The 20,648-nt window shown below is 40.9% G+C and overlaps 1 protein-coding gene across 13 annotated transcripts in view; it reads left to right on the top strand.

The window, feature by feature from the left end:
- Positions 1-20,648, top strand: part of NRXN1 (neurexin 1) — a 1,679,151-nt gene that overhangs the window by 1,266,527 nt on the left and 391,976 nt on the right. The window lies entirely within an intron of this gene.

A 20,648-nucleotide genomic window follows, 5' to 3' on the forward strand; every position in this document is an offset into this window, starting at 1 on the left:
GCCTTACAATTTCTCATTTAACAGAAATAAACCTCAAATTTTAATGGCCTATTCAACAGTGTTACAGTTTAATATGGCTTCACATTTGAGTATTTTGCAGATAATTTGCTTCACCTAACATGATTCTTTTGTTCCTCACATCCAATCCTATATTGAAATATCAGTTTGGCCCCCTTCCCCCAGTAGAGAATAGTGCATTGTGGGACAGTCACACAGTTAGGACAACTGTATCACATGTCTGACTATGAAATGTTGACTGTTTCCCTGGGAAGTCATCAATAAAGTTAAAAAACATTAACAGAATTGAACTGGCAAATGACATTAAGAAAGGAAATATACTTTGTTTCACAATTACAACTCACACCATGCAGTAGGTCACCATTAGAGATGAGCAAATTTCTCAAAAATTTGATTCAGACGGTTTGCCAAATTATCTGGAAAAATTTGCTTTGATGAATGCGATGAATCTCATTAAAAATGGCTATTTCCGGGCTACACAGAGCCTTTATATGGATGTAGAACACCGTGCCTTGCAGTAACACGCATAGGGAGTGTGCTGGGGTAGTGAAACAATACTGTCAGTCAGTATGATATGCAGATGACAGGCGTCACTATTACAATCACACTGCACATTTCAGCACATTTCACTTATTAGGGCAGTCATGGGGCCAAAATTTACCAAATAACTCAAGTATCAACTCAGCCTTACAGGTTGATGCTAGTGTGAAGAAGAAGCGCACTCCTTTTACACCCTCATCAGCTGATTCCATGTAGATGTCTACAGAACCTGTTCTATTAAACGCTTATACAAGTAGAGCCCCCGGACAGAGTGGAGAAGGTGTCAGCAGTAAGTTTGTGTTGACATCACTGATTATTTTGCCCTTCCTCTGATCCATCAGAACATTGGCACCCTGGCCACGCTTCACCTTCTGCCCACAGATTCTACATATGGCCACTTTCACCTCCTCTGGCGCTTTATAAAAAACCTGCGACACTGCCAAGAAGGTAATTTCTCCCCAACAGATCGCACTAACTGATTGCTAACGCCGCTGCCTCTGTGAACCCCGGCACCACTACTTCCCAGGCAGGTAGGCTGCTGCGAAGCAGGTGGTCTACCCCGGGCACATTTGGCTCCCGATCTCCTACTGCTGCCACCCTGCTGACTCCCAGCCATGCTACCACCTTGCTGGCTCCGCCGCTGCCTCATGGGCAAGCTGCCACCCTCTTCTCCTGATGATGATGAAGCCCCTTCTGCACCCGGCCCCCAAGTGCAATCGGCTTTATCATCATCGATTAGTGTCTGCACATCACTGATGTCCTCCTCAATGGCCTCTGGGTCAGGAGTCTGACCACTCGCAATACAATCTCCCATGCCACTCTCCTCATCACTACTTGCACGCCTAGTGGTGGAAGCGGCGGATCTCTCCTCCAGGTCTTGGCTGGGCAGTAGCTGCTGACTGTCATCTAGTAGCTGTAGCTATCCTTATCGTGCACTTATAAACCGCTTTGTTTTTCACAATGTTTTCTTTATCACTCTCCCTAGCACCTAAAATATCTGTCCCTGCACTTAGATGATGTGAAAGGATTCCTCCCTATCCTTATCGTGCACTTGTACACAATGAGGTTTTCTTTCACTCTCCCTAGCACCTGCATAAACGTCTGTCCCTGATGGTGAATGTCAGAATCTAAGATGGCCGCTGTATTTATAGGGTTGTGACATCACCGGCCTGGCTGGCTGCTGACTCGCTGCATGCATGGCATTATGGGTCATCCCGCTCTTCCCAGAGTTCCTTGCCCCATGTCCTCACACGTGTAGCTGCCATTTTAGCCGCCATTGCAGCCGCCATGTTAGTAAAAATTGTGATTCTTTACCACGAAGCTAGAAAAAATTAGCATTAGTTCAGAATAAATTTTTTCCTGAAATTCGGAATGAATTCCACTTCGTCAGCTTAGATTCGCTCGTTTCTAGTCACCATCCACCTCTCGGAAACTCAAAAACAGCTAATTTAGTTACACAGTAACACATTCTCTATTATTGTATGACACTATATGCACTGCAATCACAGTCCTACTAGAAATACAAATAGCAAAAAATAGTTAAAAAACCTGGCAAAAGATACAATGAAACTTTAGAAACAATTGCATTCATTAAGCATGTACCTAGCATTTATTGTACAAGGTTAACACTCTAAAAATAAATATAGAGAATGTGATATACAATTATTCCAATTAAAAGAAAATGGAGAAAAGGAATACAGGCGTTTACTTTATTTGATGCAATGCACAACACTCAGATTACAATGTTAATTTTCTATAGACACAGAGCAATGAAAATCTAGTATTGTTCCATAGATGACCTTGTGCAGAAATGTGGTGATTATGTAATAAGTCAGCCTCGGTGGAACAGTCTAAAATGCTCTCAATAATATTTCTGGCTATTACCTATAGATACAGCACATATTTATTATGAAAATATGAATAAATCGCAGTAGCAGGCACTCTCTAATCTAGAGTCACGTATTTGTTATTTTAAAACAGAACCAAATACAATATGTATAGATCAAAGAATAGATGTATTGATGTATCCAAAATATAATGAATGTCACAAAGTAATCGTGAATAAAAAATATAAATAAGTAGCCTAAAAGAAATTGATCAAGTAATGGTTTTACAATAGGTCCATAGTTCATATATATAATCCAATCCAATTGTAAATAGTATACAGTACAGACCAAACGTTTGGACATACCTTCTCATTCAAAGAGTTTTCTTTATTTTCATGACTATGAAGGCATCAAAACTATGAATTAACACATGTGGAATTATATACATAACAAACAAGTGTGAAACAACTGAAAATATGTCATATTCTAGGTTCTTCAAAGTAGCCACCTTTTGCTTTGATTACTGCTTTGCACACTCTTGGCATTCTTTTGATGAGCTTCAAGAGCTAGACCCCTGAAATGGTCTTCCAACAGTCTTGAAGGAGTTCCCAGAGATGCTTAGCACTTGTTGGCCCTTTTACCTTCACTCTGCGGTCCAGCTCACCCCAAACCATCTCGATTGGGTTCAGGTCCGGTGACTGTGGAGGCCAGGTCATCTGGCGCAGCACCCCATCACTCTCCTTCATGGTCAAATAGCCCTTACTTTCAAAGTTTTCCAAATTTTTGGGCTGACTGACTGACCTTCATTTCTTAAAGTAATGATGGCCACTCGTTTTTCTTTACTTAGCTGCTTTTTTCTTGCCATAATACAAATTCTAACAGTCTATTCAGTAGGACTATCAGCTGTGTATCCACCTGACTTCTCCTCAATGCAACTGATGGTCCCAACCCCATTTATACGGCAAGAAATCCCACTTATTAAACCTGAAAGGGCACACCTGTGAAGTGTAAACCATTTCAGGGGACTACCTCTTGAAGCTCATCAAGAGAATGCCGAGAGTGTGCAAAGCAGTAATCAAAGCAAAAGGTGGCTACTTTGAAGAACCTAGAATATGACATATTTTCAGTTGTTTCACACTTGTTTGTTATGTATATAATTCCACATGTGTTAATTCATAGTTTTGATGCCTTCAGTGTGAATCTACAATTTTCATAGTCATGAAAATAAAGAAAACTCTTTGAATGAGAAGGTGTGTCCAAACTTTTGGTCTGTACTGTATATAGTTCTAGTTTTGTGATATTGATAATACCCTTTAGACCATCCTGGTTATGAGCTGGTCAGAGGGGATTGTACTGATAATTGAGGGGTAAATATCTTACTTCAAATAGGATAGCAACAGAAACCCTCCTATTTAGTTAGCATATCAGAGGGACTGATATCTGAGAACTTACGTGAGGGGTAGGTATTCTTGGTCCGCTGTACCTAGACGTGGCGTCCCGCTTGTTTATCGGCACTAAGCGGCACTTACCTGCCGATACTTGTTCTCCCCCTACGTAGCTCTTCAGACTTAGTCAGCTGTATGTCTTTGCCTGGACGAATCTAGGCATCCCACGTGGAGTCTGGTGGCGCACACCGCATCTGTTTGAATATGCAGTTGTCAGCGCTTGCCTCACCAGGTATCTCTCCTACGTGACTGGAATAGTGTTGCTCTGGGAAAAAGCAGAGTTCTATAGTGAAGCAATGTCTCTGAATATGAAGGATGATTTTTGTAATGGAGCGCGTATTTTATTTTGTAATCCACTGTGATGTGTAGGATTCAGGGTAATTTCACCGTAATTCCAAAATTGGTAGGAGGTCCCTAAACTTCCTCAAGCGCGTTTCGAGACAATAGATCTCTTCATCAGTGAGAGGGGGACGACTCGTTCACAGTGCTTTATATATAAATACACAAGGTAGTCTGCATGTTTGTATTAGAGAACACTGTATCTGGGCATTATATGTATCGTATTTGGAGTTATTAGCAGTTTTCCTATCTGATAGAATCTGTCTAATGAGGTGGTTGGTTGTAGACCAATGATGTTTGCCATAGAATTTGTAGAAAGCAGGAGATGTGGCTCCCTAATGCTCTCCCACACAGCAGTACCATATACAACATTATAGAGAAGTAAAGTAAATAAGGTGCTTGCGGTGACACTCACAATTATCTGCAACAGTCTTTTTTTGCATGTGTCTTTGTCTCATCTCATTCCTTCCTCCTGCCCTTTCCATAGACTTGTACTATGATCCTTCATTGAGCTGACCATTCATCTCAGTCTCTCAAGAAGTATTAATGACACAATTCAGTTAATGTTAATTCCGGAAAGGAGGAGCAGAGCGAAAAGAGTTGATACAGGGAGAGCAATACTTTTTCTCTCATAAGATATATTAGAAAATTTCTTATATCTTTCTACACTTGATTTATGTAAGGTTTGATGAAAGTACGGTGGCCATTTTAATTCAAACGTGTATTTGCAAGAATGAAATGAAAGGAATAATCTTGACTGAAGGGATGGGCTTGTGTAATATCTCTTGTAACGTCATCTCAAGTATTGTGTGCTTTGAAGACTATTATTCTTCATAGTTGCTTTCATATGCACGATTTTATATGCAGCACACCTATACAATGTAACTTGAGGTCAAGGAATGTCATACAACTATATTTTATCCAGTTGCATTAGTTGAGTCTATTCAGTGAGGGAATAATGCTAAATATTTTCTTTATAAGCGCCTTTGTAGATTTTCCTGTGTAGGAGGCGCTAATACATACACGACCTTCGCACTTAACACAATCTTTTTTTGCACAGTGTAGAAAAGTATTTTAAATTTGTGTTTTAATTCTTGCAAATTACTTGCCAGTAGAACACTATAAGCATCTAAACAGTAAGTAATTGCTTATGATAATGAGTGCAAACTAATTTGCTGGGGTATGTTAATATTCAAAACACACTCTTAAAAGGATGACTCTTCCCTGAATACAACCATCTTATTTAAATTCTGCCTTTAAATTGCATTGTTACCGCAAAGAGAACAATTATACTACAAATTCTCTGGAAGTAAGGCAGTATTAAAGGAAATAGAAAACTACATTGTATTAATGAAAGGGGAGAGGGGAAACATTGACATTAAAGTTTATAGAAGTATACATTTGTTTGTATATTTTATATGCTAAAGACGTTGGGGCAAATTTCCAAATAGTGTTGCACTTTACACTAAGAACTAAGAATATGAATCACAGAATTAAGGGGGTTTTATCATCTGGGGCATTGGTTGCTTATTGCTAGGACATGCCACCAATATCAGACAGGTGTTGGTCTCACCTCAGGGACCCGCACCTATCTCCAGAATGGGCCACCAAAAGTGAAAAAAGTCCACCATGCATTTTTTACATGCCCTGCATTCACTTCTAATAGAGCTCTAAGAATAGCCTAGCAAGTAGATTGCCTATTTTAAGAAGTCCCGTTCTATGGAACTGCCTGAAATAGCCAGCCATAAAAATTTATGGCCGTGCTTGTGCAGGGTGCTCTCATTCGCTTTAGGGGCTCCATTGTGGCGATAGATGGGAATCCCAGAGGTTGGACACGCACTTGTCTCCCATTGGTGGCATTTCCTAACGATATGCCACCAATATCTCAGTTCTTTCTTCCGTGGGTCTTCCTTGATTTTTGGAGGATCCACGGACATGAAGGAAAGTAAAAAAAAAGTCATTTTGGTGTCCGCCTGGCCGTGCGGAGCCAAACGTATCCGTCCTGGCTTACAATGCAAGTCAATGGGGACGGATCCATTTGACGTTGACACAATATGGTGCAATTGCAAACGGATGCATCCCCCATTGACTTTCAATGTGAAGTCAGGAGTCCCTATTAATATACCATTGGATCGGAGTTTTCTCCAATCCGATGGTATATTTTAACTTGAAGCGTCCCCATCACCATGGGAATGCCTCTATGTTAGAATATACCATCGGAATTGAGTTAGATCGTGAAACTCAGATCCGACAGTATATTCTAACACAGAGGCGTTCCCATAGTGATGGGGACGCTTCAAGTTAGAATATACTAAGAACTGTGGACATAAATGCCCCCTGCCGCACCTGAGGGGTTAATTGTGCGTATCATAGGCCCCTGTAAGAGATCAGGTGGGAACGCCTCTGTGTTAGAATATACTGTCGGATCTGAGTTTTCACGATGTGAAAACTCAGATCTGAACAAGCTTTTATGCAGACGGATCTGCGGATCTGTCTGTGCGAAAGTAGCCTACGGACACGGATCACGGACGCGGATGACAATCTTGTGTGCCTCCTTTGACAGACAGCAAACACGGATCACGGACGCGGATGATAAACGGTGCATTTTCCGAGTTTTCAATGGACCCATTGAAAGTCAATGGGTCCGCAGAAAATCACGGAAAACAGAACACCGGACACGGATGCACACAACGGTCGTGTGCATGAGGCCTTAGTATTAGGCAAATTTACTATTCTGGAGATTGGACCATTATAAATTTGCAGTAAATCCTGCACCAGAATTACACTAGGATTCTGTCTGAGCACCAAAAAATATTTCTGTGCACCAATAAAATCTGTCTAGTCTAAGCCTACACCAGCTAAAGATTGGTGTAGTTTTACTTCAAAAATTCTCAAAATTTTGGTGCATTTTTGGTGCACAGAGCCTCATTTAGGTCATTCCACCTTCCCTGTGATGCTACACCTCATTCTGCTGAATCCACCCCCCCCCCCCCCCTATTTTGGACATGTCACAAAGAGCTTGGAAAAGTTAGTAAATTTGATTCAAGTGTGCATGCCATTTTTTGGTGCAAATTTTTCCCCCAAAAACTGTTGTATTTTAAAATGGGCATTTATCACCGATCTCACAGGATAGGCAATAAATGTCTGATCACTGGGGGCCCCACGACACTTAGCTTTTTATATCACCCCCTTAGACTTTCAATAGAGCAGCAATGCTGTGGACAGGTGATAGATGTCCATTGTAGAAAAACCCTTTTAAGGTATTGAGCAAATATATAAAAACAATATTGTTTCATGTAGCTCCTACCTCAATTAACCTAAATTAACTTACACAAAAATATATGGCCAAGCCCTGCTGGGACTGATAAAATAAGCAGCATGGCATCCTTGGAACTGATCAATTATTATGCCTGGTACTGTAAAGTTGGGACAAGTGAGGTAAAGTTGCAAACCTTTAACTATACAATTAATATACAATCTTTGCTAAACTTCACAGATATTAAAGGGGCATGCAGTCTGATTATGGACAGGATTTGAGGACCGGTGAATTAGATTTGGGATCTCATAGTTCTGCAGTGGGTGCTGATCTGTACCAATGAGCCCATAACACATCCCACTCCAACAGGTACTCGAATAGACTGGCCAACCAGATAAGGGCTCTGCTTTCTCCATTTTCATTCATGATCAGTTAGGGAATTTTTACTCCCATTAATTCACAATTTGTCTGCTGATGGTGTTAGCTTTAGACCTGGAAGAAGCTCTCTGTGCCCATACATATTTTAGATGATATTTTACATTAATTCAATTTAGACATATAAGGGTGTCCTGATTCTGCCCTCATAGCAGATATTTTAGGATAGAAGGATCAGTCATGCTGTATTTCAACATTGCCGATTCCTCTGTTCTCAAGAAAAACTGCTACAAAAGGTGTTCAGTAGTGGCTAATTACCCTGTCCCAGTTGAGAATACATGCATACTTGACTAAGTGTGCATGTGTACTGGGGAGTGGGTCTTTAGAAAGATCTGTGTATTGGAGTTTAGCTTTACTGAGGCAATAGTGGAACAGTCACTGAGATAAATAAGACATGCACTTTTTTGCTCATTGACATCTGGGATTTCAATACACAGTACATGGCAGATTTTTGAAACGCATATTTTGCTATTTTGTATTCACATCACATGGGAAAATGTTAAGACATAATCCTTGGCAAAAAAAAGGGACCCAGAAGGGTGTCATAAAAAAGACATAATCGGAAATCTGTTCTTCTGTTGTTAAAATTTCTACTTACAAAAAAAAAAAAAGAAACAGAACACTCAATGGAAAAAAGTTATTCAATGAGTACCGTATAATATTCAAAATTTCCATTCATAATCGCAAGATTTTGAAAAGCAAAAGTCACCTTCATTTTATGTCATAATAATTTGATAAGCTTATAAAGCTGATCCCTGGAGGGAAGGGTCTCTGGTAGAGATCAGCTAATGTATTCTAAAATTTGGAAACTCAACATGAATTTTTCAAAAAGTGTGATTTGATTCAGGAGAATCAAGAGGACAGGAAAATAAGAGACACTTTTTGAAAATGAGACCTTCCAAGAAATAACTGGTATAGGAGCTAGGAGTGCCATCGATTAGAAGACCAAAGGGGTTATGGTCTTTTGTAAAATTCTCAAATATTTTGTGTGCTGTTAGAGAATTATTTAAAATGCATGCTGGAAATTTTCTTCTGAACAACTCAGCCTCTTCATTTTTTGTTCTAGAGGGACTTCATGCTCATAGGTATCAACCAATATTCTGTCTTCTTCTGTGTTGCAATATGTACAGAAAAAAACACACAAAATTATGCCTAATATAGGGTTCATGACTTAGAGATTTAGGGCAAGGCATTTGATCTTTTTTCTATTGGTAGTAGTCCATCCTAAGATAATTAAAAATTACCTCAATTTACCCTTATATTTGTCTCCTGAACCCAGTAGGACACTAAAATAATAATAATAGAAATCAATTATGTTATTAACAAACAGCAACTCGGGCTGAAGCCCCCCCCCCTTCCCAGTTCGAGAAGCATTGTCTTGAGAAACACCAAGGAAGCATCACCAATGAATTGGGTATAACATTATGTATCCATTATTTGAGCATTCCTTTAACTAAAATTCAATAAATTCATTAATTATAGAAAATAGAGTAGAAAAAATTGCACTTTTATACAAAATGAATACAAAATAAATATAAATTTTTAGTAATTTACACATAAAACATGTGAATTTCTTGTGGTTCTATGGTTACCTTTTAGACTTATCAATGCACAAGTATTACATCTAAAACACCAACTCTATAAAGACTAAGCTAGCCGAAAGAAGGTTTGACAGAGAGTATTGAAATAATATAAATAATGTATTTGATTAAAATTATGCCATATTTACTAAAGTGACTGCTCCTAGATTGGTACAATTCTGGAACAATTTGGCACACCTAGGGTATCTATACTTTTTTACAACTTGCTTGAAAATGGGGTGGGGATTAACAGGAATGGATAGAGCATCATAGTAAAGGGGACGTGGCCTAATGTGCGAAGTTTGGCACCAAGACCATAATAATAATATAATACCAGCGATACAAAAATAGTAGAATGCCACTCATTCAATCTAGAAAGAAATGCCGTGAGACAGAACTGTCTAGTTCTAAAGGAGTCGAGACGTAGGAGGAGGCTTCACTGTCGGTTCTCTAGGACACATCGGGGTTAAACTTTTTCATGTCAGCTAAAAGTCGAATGTAGAATACATAATTACCTGTTTACTGCTAAATTGCAACACTACTGCTTGCCTGAGTGTTTTAACTTTCAAGTATTGAAGCAATAGCACAGAACAATGTTCCTAATGCCAAGAAATGTAGAGAGCTGGTCTACCTTTTGTATGCCAGACCTCAGTTTGAAATCAGTTGTCACTTAATCATGGAATAATAAAAGTCTCCCTGTACCGCTGAAGCAATCAGAATATGAATGTCAGAGGAGGTAGTAGAGGGAATCGAGAAACTTTTGCCAGCTGAAACTGCTCACAAATGCATGGAGAATAATCAAAGTATGGGTAAGGGGTGAACAGTGTTAATTTCGGGTTTGAAGCTGATACTTATGATGAGGGTGATGGAACAGTGATCAGTGGGACAGTTGCTAAAGTATCGTTTAAAAAAATAAAGTGCAATGTAAAAAAAAAAAAGAGAGAGAAAGTCATCTGTTCACGCAGAGACTGTAATGCAAAATCCTTTTCAACTCCTTTGTACAGTTTGTTGGAAAATATAATCTCAGTATGGTGTCCATAGCTAATTTAGACTCTTCACTGGTTCAGTCGGTGATAGGAATACCAATGACTAACAATTAATGGCTGTGGGCATAGCAAATTCAACAGCCCTGTTAGAAAAAAATAAATAAATAAATAACAATTATATAAATAAAACATATCCTTTATGTATCAATATGCGACCTATAGATCATTAGTGTTGATCGTGAATATTCTATTCGCAAATTTTTATCGCTAATATTGACACTTCAAGAATTTGCGAATATCTAGAATATAGTGCTATATCTTTGTAATTCCAAATATTCAAGATTTTTTCATCAGTACCCATGATCCCTTACTTGCTTCTTGCTTGCAGGCCAATGAGAAGGCTGCAATATCTTTGACTTTAGGAGTAGTGTTGATCGCAAATTTTCGTATCGTGAATTTTTATTGCAAATTTTCCGATTGCCAATTTTCGCAATCAAGAAAATAATGACTGGAGATGATGAATTCTCGAATTCGCAAATATATGACGAATATTCTCCCAAATATTTGCGAAATATCACAAATTCGAATATTTCTCCTGCCGCTCATCACTGCAGATCATATCTTTCCAATATATACGGTGTATTAGTGGTGGTACACCATATTAGGGATGAGCGCTTTGGCTAGGTGAACTAAGTTATCACAGAAGTCTCGCGAGACGTCGGTGAATAACTTTGGCATTTGACAATTAAAGGGTTTCTGTCACCTGAAAAATGGGTATTAAGCTGGCGATGTGCTAATGTCAGCTAAACATAACTATATTAGTGCCATCTCACTGCCTGAAGCCTTTATTGAGAAAAACAAACTTTTATAATATGCTAATTAGCCTCTAGGAGCAGGGGGGTTGCACCTGTTCCTAGAGGCTCAGTTTGCCCACCTCTTTTCACGCCCTTCTTCTCTTGATTGACAGGACACGGCCAGCGCTGCTCTCCTCCCGCCAGCCGTGTCTGCTAAGAAAATCTCGTGCCTGCGCCGTCCCGTTCAGTATTCGTCGCCGGCACAGTGAGGGAATGACGCTCGTCGGCTGCTGTCTTGGTCACTGTGCCTGCGCTGAATACGTCACAGTGAGAAAGCCGGCTGCCAAAGAACGTCCTTCACTCACTGCGACTGCGCCAAATACTGAACGGGACAGCGCAGGCGCGAGATTATCTTAGTATACACGGCCGGTTGGAGGAGAGCATTGCTGCCCTGGCCCTGTCAATCAAGAGAAGAAGGGCATGAAAAGAGGTGAGCAAACAGAGCCTCTAGGAGCAGGCGCAACCCACCCCTGCTCCTAGAGGATAATTAGCATATTATAAAAGTTTGTTTTTCTCAATAAAGGCTTCAGGCAGTGAGATGACACTAATATAGTTATTTTTCCGCTGACATTAGCACATCGCTAATGTCAGCCAGCTTAATACCCATTTTTCAGGTGACAGAAACCCTTTAAATTGGAAAACCATTTTAAAACAGGTATCCACAGTCGGCTTCGGTACCGACTGATACCTCGTTACCAAAGGCAAAACCACTTTTTAAAATGGTTTTCAAGTTGAAAAATCTATTCCCGAAGTTATTCACTGAAGTCCCACGAGACTTCGATGATAAGGAATTTGCCTCGCCGGATCCCATACATTTGAGCAAAGCGACTTCGGATTTAGGATAAGAAAGTTGCTTTGCTTATCCCTACACCAGAAAGTCTTGTAATAGTACATAATTTCAAAGACAATGTAGCCCATAGCTATAAAATATTTGCAACATAAATCTAAATAGCCTGGTTACACAATAATTACATTTTTAATCAAGACCATAAAAGAGTTATGTCAGGGAAAATTTGATTTGCCATAAAGCCAAATTTCCTTGTGCTTCAAGGTAGCAAATCTATTTTCCCTGAATGGCATTAAAAAAATAAAATAAATCATACTTACCTCATCCATTTGATCATGATGGACCTCTGCCATCTTGATTGAAGATCTTGCACAAAATCCCAAGCTCGTTGATGTATGATGTAAACGCAGCCAATGTGATGATTTTGCTTTAGATATTCAATCAAGATGGCAGCGGCTGGCTCTTTGCTAGCAAATGGATGAGGTAAGTATGATTTCATTTTTTTTTTATTTTTTTATTTTACACTGTATTATTACTGTCAGATTCCACAATCAGCTATGAATGTGGCATCTGATGAGTACAATGACAGAGAGCGGCACAATCACCACTCCCTGTCATTGCACCCACTACTTACAAAGAAATGTGTTTCAGGACAAAGTAATTAGTCACAAAACAAGTATTATTTTTTTTTATTCAGCAAAGCAGCCGAATCGAATTTTTGAATACTTCGCTCATCTTTAGTTGTATATTAGAGATGAGCGAATCGAAGTTGACGAAGTGGAAATCAATCTGAATTTGATTTGCACCAAATTTCTTCATGCTTCATGGTAACTGGTATGAAATATTAGGACATGGAGCAAAGAACCCTGGGAACAAGGGATCACACACAATGCCATGCATGCAGCCAATCAGCAGGCAGCCAGCCCTGTGATGTCACAGCCCTATAAAAAGCCTCAGCCATCTTGGATTCAGCCATTTTCCAGTGTACTTAGTACTGGGAGAGACGTCAGCTGGTACTAGGGAAAGTGCTAGGGAAGACTTGAAAACAATTTTTTTGCTAATTAGAAGTTCAGGGAAAGAGTATTAGAAGTGTAGGGGAAGGATAGGGAGGAATTATTCCACAGTATTGAAGAAGAACAGGGTTCAATAGGGGAGTGTACAGACTGGGTAATAGGAACAATCCTATTACACCTTGCTGCACTGACTGGGGATCCAATTTGCAATTATACTGCTGCTTTCAGGTTTGCAATAGATGATACCTGTGTAATTCTAGCAAACTGTTCTCTTTATTGTAGTCCAAGTGCTGTGTGATACAGCAATTAACAGGGTGTATTACTAGGAAATAAATGTCTTATTAGCCCTTGTGTGGTGCAGGTATATGTTCTAAAGCATTTTTTGGCGTGTATTAGTGGGAAAAAAGGGCTTTTTTTGCCATTCAGCGGTGCAGTTATATGTCCTAAAGCCTTCCTGCCCAGCCAAACCAGCAACTTGGCCAGGTGATGCTTCTGCCTGCACGTTCTCACACCGTTGGTCCTGCGACAATGTCCGCCTCTGCCTCCTCATCCTCCACTGTGTCCACAGCCTCCACTGCAGGGACAATTCACAGTGCTCCTTCAGCATACCACATGTGCAGGGCATGGCAGTGTCACGCTGTTCTACACTTTGTTTGCCTGGGCGAACTAAGTCACACAGGGGAGGAACTGCTACGTGTCCTTCATCAAGAAATCAAATCCTAGCTTTCTCCGCGACAACTCAAAATTGGAACCATGGTGACCGACAACGGGAAGAACATGGTGTCGGCGCTGCGTCAAGAAGGGCTAAACCATGCTCCCTAAATGGCGCATGTGTTCTATCTGGTTGTCAAGCGGTTCCTGGAGTCTTCCACCCATCTGCAAGATATATTAAAAATTGCCAGAAAACTTTGCATGCACTTCAGCCACTCATACACCACCAAGCATACCCTCCTTGAGCTGCAGCGGCAGAACAGCGTTGCCCAACATAGGCTGATATGTAACATTTCCACCCTTTGGAATTCCACCCTTCTTACGTTGGACCGACTATATGAACAGTGAAAGGCCATAAACGATTTCTTGATGATCCAAGCAGACAGGAGTACTCCCCTATTTAACTTTGATTTCAGCCAGGGGCAGCTCATGTCTGACACCTGCCATTTGCTCAGGCCCTTTGAGGATGCCACGTTATTTGTCATTCACCAGGATTAAGAGATGAACAACATCATTCCACTGCTTCATATCCTGGAATAGATGCTGGTAGATCTGGTTGGTCAGGGTACTGGAGACGTGGCGCCTAGATCTCATGGCCACATGAGCCCTGTGGGGGCTGAACTGAAGGAGAAGTAGGAGGACATTTGAGCACAAGCAATGTGTCGCAAAATGGGTGGTTTTTCAACCAGATGACAGGGGAGGAGGAGCACGAGCAGCCGGAGGAGATAAGGAAGATGAGGCAGATGACCCATGCACACCATGGCAGTATGCAATGGAGATGGAGGCAGGGAGTCCCTCGGAGTCAATTTTGCAAATGGACCTCTGTATGCTCACTTGCTTGCGTAGTGATAACCGAATTGTCACTATTCGGCAGAGGGATGACTTCTGGCTCTCCACTTTGTTGGACCTCGCTACCGGTCCAAAATGGGGGCCTTTTTTACACTCGCTGAGAGGGAGGACAAACTGACTTACTATAGAGACATTGTATGTAATGATGAGCGGCAGGGGCTATATTCGAATTCGCAATATTTCACAAATATTTTGTAGAATATTCGTCATATATTCGCGAATTTCAAGAATTCAAGATTATTTTATTGAATGCGAAAAATCGGCAATGTAAAAAATTGCGTAATGCGAATTTGTAATGCGAAATACAGGCGTGGGTCACTTTGGCTACATTTTTCAAGCTACTAGAAGTTTCATGAGTTTCACCTTAGACTGGAGAAAATGGTTGGCACGGCAGAACATTGCAATAGCTTTATATGCAGATAGAGTCAAGTGCTCCAATATATTTGCGATTGCGCTAATCGGCAGTGATTAGAATATTTTTTTTTACGTGCAACTTCACATTTTAGCAGGTCTGACTATGGATTACTGATTGGTGCACTAAGTATTATTGTGAACTTGACATTGCTTCCTTCTCATTGTCCCACAAGCAAGAAGTGGAGAGAAATCATGTGTTCAGATGGAAAAAAAATCGGAATATTCGATATAATGAATATATAGCACTATATTCTAAATAATCGCAAATTCTTGAAGTGGCGATATTCGCAATAAAAATTAGCTATTCGAATATTCGTGCTCAACACTAATCCTATGTAGTCAGTTGGCGGCTGCCTATCTGCGCCATCGTCCATCCTCTCTCATGTCTGACCGGCGGGGGGCCCTCTGTGCTCTCGTTCCACTGCTATGACTGCTGTAGAAGGGTGAGGGAGTAGTAGCAGTACCAGCTCCATCAGCAGCAGCTTTAGTTTAGTCGATGATGAGCAGCTTTCTTAACCCGCCTAGTAAAGAAACTACTCACCAGTAGTATAGGGCGCGAATATTCGAATTGCGAATTTTAATTGCGAATGTCGCCACTTTGAGAATTTGCAAAGATTTTAAATATAGTGCTATATATCCGTATTCACGAATATTCTAATGAGAAGGCAGCAATGTATTTGTCTGAGCTTAGCAACATCCCTAGCAACCAATAGGAAAGTTGCCTACCCCTTTACTATATAAGAACCTCCCCAGCAGCCATTTTCTGTAGTTTTATGGAGTTCTGAGAGAGACAGTAGTGTCATTGCTGTGCTCTGTGCTTTACTGTTTAATTACATTAGATAGTTAGTTAGTTAGTTAGTTAATTAGTTAGCTCATATATATAATACAGATAGTTACAGATACACAAGTTCACAACAATTCTTAGTGCACCAATCAGTAATATGTAGACAGACCTGTTAAAATATTTGCATCATTAGTGCCGATTTTTGCAATCGCAAATATATTGGAGCACTCTATCTGCATATGAAGCTATTGTAATGTTCTGCCGTGCCAACCATTTTCTCCAGTCTCAGAAAACTTCTAGCAGCTTGAAATATATAGCAACAGTGTCCCATATGCGCATATTACATTGCCGATTTTCACAATCGAGAAAATATTCTCAAATTTGCGAATATATGATGAATATTCGCCCAAATATTCATGAAATATCGCAAATTTGAACATTTCCCCTGCCGCTCATCACTACTCACCAGCAGCAGCAGCTAGACCTGAAGCAGAACCTGAACCAGCAGCTGGTGGCATACTTGGACAGCACACTGCCACCCCACATTGAAGATCCGCTGACCTACTGGGTTTGTAGCTGCAACTGGCCGAGTTTGCCCTAGAAAATCTGTCTTGCCCTGCTAGTAGTGTGGCATCAGAGCGGGTGTTTAGTGTGGTGAGGGCCATAGTTACCCCAAAGAGAACTCGCTTGTCCACCCAAAATATGGAGAGAATGACCTTTGTCAAGATGAATCAGGCATGGATCAGCCAGGATTTTCACCCACCAATGCCTGATGCATCAGATTATATCATCCATGGTGCCTCACCCAAACTTTGACAAAAGAGACCTGTTTCTTCTGGCTGCCTGCCTCAGCTACTATTCTGATGCTGCCACCCACCTGATGCCACAGATCTGATGCCAAGTGCTCCTTCTTACACCCACCATCATCAGCGGGTACTGTTATTGCCACCCACCTCCCCACTCTGTCACCGGGTCACTCTGTGGTCTCTTGATGCTGCTGCCACCTCACCACTCAGGTCTCCTCTTGCTGCTGTCTTCTCCACAATCTGTCATTGTGCCACCCTGTGGTCTCCAATTTCTGCTGCTGCTGCCACCTCCACACTATATCACCTTGTCAGTCTGTGGCCTCCTCATGCTGCTGCCACCTCCACACTATGTAAATGGGCCACTCTGTTGTCTCCTCATGCTTCTGATGCTGCCTCCTCCCCACTATGTCACTGGGCCACTTTGTGGTCTCCTCATGCTGCTGCGGCTGCCATCTCCCCACTATGTCACTGGGCAACTCTGTGGTCTCCTCATGCTGCTGCTACCTCAACACTAGGTCATTGGGCCACTCTGTGGACTTCTCAAGCTGTTCTCCCACCCTCCCGACTCCATTACTGGGCCACTATTTTGCCTTTTTGGCCTGGTTGACCACATCATTTATTTGACCATTCTTCTGATCTGTCAGAAGAAAGGAAAAATGAGACGCACAATGGATCCTGTCTCTGTAGCAGCTGTAATGCCTGTATGGTCCCATCAGAATTGGCTTATGATTTGGTAGCCAAAAGCAGAAGTGGGTACAAAACACAGAAGACATACAAATATTCCATTCACATGTCATCTCTGTTTTGGATCCACTCCCGTTTTTTTTTTTGCTTTAGCAATACTGATGGATTACAGACCAAATGCTGACCGAGTGAAGGCGGATGCTCAAAAGACAGGATCAGTTTTTTGGGGGGTTATTGTACTGACGGATCAGAGGAAGGGCAAAATAATCAGTGACATCAACACAAACTTACTGCTGACACCCTCTCCACTCTGTCAGGGGGGCTTTACTTGTATAAGCGTTTAATAGAACAGGTTCCATAAACATCTATGTGGAATCAGCTGATGATGGTGTAAAAGGGTGCGCTCTTTCACTCTACAGTGGGATCTTTGGCCTCTACATGGTTCTTTTTTGCCTGGTGCTAACATCGACCTATAAGGCTGAGTTCACACTTGAGTTATTTGGTCAGTTTTGGCCCCGTAACTGCCCAAATAAGTGAAGTGTGCAGTGATTCTAAGAGCGATGCCTGTCATGTGCGTGTCATTCTGACTCACATTACTGTTTCACTACCACAGCAGACTCCTTATGCGTGTTACCGCAAGGCACAGTGTTCTACACCACTATACAAGGTGTCTACAGCCATGAAATCGTTTTTTAACGTCAGTCGCCGCAAATAAATTCGGATTGAATCAAATCTTTTCGGAAAAATCGGCGAACCGGCCAAATCGAACTTTTGAGAAATTTGCTTGTCTCTAGTTGTGATTTTCTCGATGTTTACATGCACAAACATCTATGATAAGTATTGTATAGACTTCAAATGTCATAGAAGGGAAAGTTACCCAAATCAATCATCAAACTAGGTTCCATATTATGCCCTGAATATTTTTTTTCCCTACCTGCCCTTTACATGTTCCATAGACCAATCTCTCACTCTCTTCTTTGGTAACATTGCAGTTCTTCTGGAGAGGGTTGTCCTGTATAGATTCTCACTACCTTATTGTAAAGGTGATGGGACCAACCAGGACTTGGCCTTTTCTTTCCAAGTTTCCCCATAGAAGTGCTTTTCTGGTATGTATAACCTTGCATGTGTCTCTTCTCTTCTTCCTTGTCTCATGAATCCCCACGTTATGCATTTACTGAATATGTATAATAGGTACTGGTAATTAGAGCGCTAGAGCTGTTTTCTATAGACTAAGACAGACCATATCAGCCTGTTCTCATATCAGCACCTGTTGAGAGTTTTATCTATTCTTTCATGGGTGTCTAAATGTAATGTATTCTAAATTGGATGGAAATAGAGTGCTATGTATGTAATCAGAACAGTGTAATAACTCACATACAGATTTGCATCCATTTAGGGATTTCAGCTTCAATCAGAGATGTGAATGCGCCACCATGCTGTCCTGTTTTTACATGGTTAAGATAAAAGGACATTGATGACAATGAAATATTGAACAATGGTTTGTGCTGGTGTAAGGACACAGACAATATGAAAGTTACTGCTTGCTCTGGACTTTTATGTACTGAAATGTGGCCATTTGAATGGTTAAAAGTTGCTGTCACAATGAACAGAGTGAATGACCATGCCAATGCCTTGTTAGATGTTCTATGTAAATGGTAAATGTCCCCATTAACATTTTAAAAGAGAATGCCAAGCTAAGCATATTCCTGTATTTCCAGGGGAAGAGCTCCCTTCTTCTACTTTCATATCACTGTTGCAGTATGTATTTCCATTCTTCTGCTCCGTTATAGGAGCCGAAGAATGAAAATAACAGAAGTGCTGGATTCAGCACATAACTGACAGATCCCTTTGACTATAATGGGATCCATTAGGTTTCCTTTCAGGAGAATGTTTTTTAGTGGAGAAAATGAATTTTTCTCTCGGTTATTTTTGACGAACTCTGTGACGGAAGCTTCCAATACAGGTGTGAATGTAGCCGAAGATGGGTCTTCTGATATGTTTGCCTTAAGATGTCCAGGCAGATTTCATTTTGACTAAACTGGCTGACCATCAAATGTGTATCAGACATATGGCCAACATTCATTCGGCACATTTTGGGGAAAGAAGTATCGGGTATGTTGAATTTCCACATTCCAATCCTTTTGTTCTCAACAGAGAGAAGTCAATGCTGGAGGTATCCTGAAGGAGCTTACTCCAGCATTATAACTACTCTTACTTGGGGCCCCCTGCTTTTACCCATATTGGTGGGTTCAGAGGGTTGGCTTCTACCCTATGAAATCGATATGTCTTGATCAGCTTTTCTGAGTATTTAAAATTGATATTCTGTCCTTAGAACTAACTGACCATTAATATTATTCATATGATTGGTGAAGCTCTGACAAAGTAAAGAATGAATGTGCCATGGTGCTCATTGTTTTCTTGAAGAAGTACTCCAGGATGGTTTGCCTATATAGTCCACGATAGGCCATTATTAATGAATAATTTTGTGGCTATTGCATATGCCTTGTGTATACCTGTTTAACTTGATGTGCATGTTGTGGGTTGTCAGCCATCTTGTTTCCTTCTTCACCCTCAGATATGGTTTTCCTAGTTTGGGACGCATTGATAGATCGGTGACACAGAACTGCCGTCTCCTCATACTACAGAGTTTCCATGTTTTCCTGTGTGATATACCTTGAGCCTGTCTTTCCTCTCTGCCCTGTCATCCCTCTCCCCTGTCAGTTTGTAAAGGCAGTGACACTCTGGAGGTTTATATAACTGCAGCTAATCACTGTATACACTTACCATATAGCTCCACTCCTTCTCTTTTATATAAGGGAGACATTATATCTTCAACAGAATAAAGGGATATGCAAAATAAACATTGAGACTAGAGAGGGGAGGGACCTGAGAGCCATCTGGAGAGATATGATTAGTGATGATGCCATTCTGAAGTTCACGTGAAGTGAGCCACAGTAGAGAGACTGAGTTCCAGTTTACACAATAAAGCAAAATCTGGGCTGCTGGTCAGATTTTGGGTCACATGACCAGGTTCACTTGAAGAAACGCTTCAAAATGTATGGATGCAACTGAGTTAGGTGGTAACAAATGACACTGCTAGAATTGGTGGTGAGTTAGCAATATTTAGAAAAAAAAATCTGCAATGTAATATGCGCGTATTGCGTGTGCAATACAGGCGTGGCTCACTTTTGCTACATTTTTCAAGCTGCTAGACATTTCCTGAGACTGGAGAAAATGCAAAGTACAGTAACTCCTATCACACTGCCTAACACCCTGCACTGGAACCTATCAGCTACACTATATCGCTATCTAACCTACACT

Source organism: Bufo bufo, chromosome 4 (assembly GCF_905171765.1).
Source record: "Bufo bufo chromosome 4, aBufBuf1.1, whole genome shotgun sequence".
Taxonomy (NCBI): domain Eukaryota; kingdom Metazoa; phylum Chordata; class Amphibia; order Anura; family Bufonidae; genus Bufo; species Bufo bufo.